At 41.3% G+C, this 1,957-nt stretch overlaps 1 pseudogene; it reads left to right on the forward strand.

Annotated features, from left to right (window-relative positions):
* The first annotated feature begins 568 nt into the window (after positions 1 to 568).
* On the forward strand, positions 569 to 1,293 carry LOC101565835 (annotated as a pseudogene).
* The last annotated feature ends 664 nt before the right edge of the window (positions 1,294 to 1,957 follow it).

Below are 1,957 nucleotides of genomic sequence, written 5' to 3' on the forward strand. Positions count from 1 at the left end.
TCTTAGCAAATTCTTTGCTCTTCTGCACAGATTCTCTTTCTCTGTCCTACAGACCGCATTAGCAGTCCCTGTCTACTGAAAATCAAATGTGAAAATAAAGCATCACTAAAGGAATAAAATAAGTGAATAAAGAAGTTTTGATTTGCAGTCCAAATTCTACTCTCCTTGACATATCCAGGTGAAACATCCTCACCTGCCTCACTCCCTGCCAGGCTTGTTGACAGTTCCTCTAAACTACGATGCAGCCACAAATCTGTGTTCTCCCTTGGAAGGGGTCATAATAGCGACTGGTCATCTTTTTGTTCTGTTTACTGAATGCATATATAAAGGTCTTCACTGGAAAGTGTGAGAATTCTAATCAGATTGGTCCAACTTCTGAAATCATGAAAGGAAAGAAGTTGACAGGGACTTAGAAAAAAAAAATCTCTGGGTGAAAGGAAAGCGTGAGGAACCACAGCAGCCACCACCAGCATAACGTCCCGGGGCCGCAGGGGGACCCGCCCGCACACCTCCTCCTTTTCACCGCTGGTCATTTGCATCCTTGGACTTGTCCCAGCACTGTTCAAACATGGTGGATTACTATGAAGTTCTAGGCACGCAGAGGTACACCTCCCCCGAGGATATCAAGAGAACATTCCGGAAACTGGCACTGCAGTGGCACCCAGATAAAAATCCTGAGAATAAAGAAGCTGAGCGAAAACTGAAACAAGTGGCTGAGGCATATGAGGTGTTATGAGATGCTAAAAAACGGAATATCATGACAAATATGGCAAACTAGAATTAAATGTTGGTGGAGGAGGTGGACGTCACTTTGACAGTCCATTTGAGTTTGGGTTCACATTCCGGAACCCAGAAAATGTCTTCAGGGCATTTTTTGATGGAAGGTACCCATTTTCATTTGACTTCTTTGGTGACAAGACCCATTTGAAGACATTTTGGGGAACCAAAGGGGTCCCTGAGGAAGCAGAAACCATGGTACAGGCTCTTTTTTCTCCACCTTCAGTGTATTTCCATCTTTTACAGGTGGATTTTCTTCATTTGATAGGATTTACTTCATTTGCATCCCTAGGTCATGGGGGCCTCACTTCACTTTCATCCACATTATTTAGCAGTGGTGGGATGGGTAACTTCAAATCTATATCCACTTCTGCTGAAATTGTTAATGGTAGAAAAATCACCACAAAAAGAATTGTCAAGAATGATCAAGAAAGAGTAGAAGGTGACGAAGATGGACCGTTAAAGTCCTTACCAATAAATGGTAAGGAGCAGCTGCTGTGCTTGGATAACAAGTAATTCGATGCATGCACTTAACAGAAGTGTTAACCTATAACAAGCACCATTTGAGGATTAACAGGGACATTTTTTTGAAGATCTCAGATGAACTGAACTTACAGTACAACTGTACCTAATCTGAAGAATTTATAAACAGATCATTGGACCCCTCTTTGTCATAGACTTTTGAGCTTATTGTTGGGACCACACAGTAGGACCATTTTTTTGTCTTTACAATTGTTGTTCTCTCTGTATGCACTTTGTTTTTTTATAAAATGTGATCCAAGGTAAGCCTTGATTGTACTCTAGCACCAGCATAGATCTGCTTTGCATTGTGTTTGAAACATGAGCCAAGTAGTATCCACCTGCCGCAAAGCTACCATTGCCAGCATAGGTCCTCCACAGAAACAATTTCTATTTTTTTAGTATTTTGTAATGAAAGATATGCATTAATGGTAATACCGTTCTGGTTCAATACAAATTCAAGGATGTTTTCTAGTTGTGCATGCATGCTGGCAACTTAGTAAAGTTTTGACATTTGTTTAAATATGTTACGGTTAGGTTTATAAAAGCTGGTAAACTTGGCTCTGGTCCTTAATGTGAGCATCAGTTCTGACTCCAGTGAAGATCCCTCAGCTTACCAGCACAGGCCCTTCATGCCACTGGCACAGACTTTCTATCTTCC

Source organism: Octodon degus, unplaced genomic scaffold (genome assembly GCF_000260255.1).
Source record: "Octodon degus isolate 3935 unplaced genomic scaffold, OctDeg1.0 scaffold00139, whole genome shotgun sequence".
NCBI classification, from domain to species: domain Eukaryota; kingdom Metazoa; phylum Chordata; class Mammalia; order Rodentia; family Octodontidae; genus Octodon; species Octodon degus.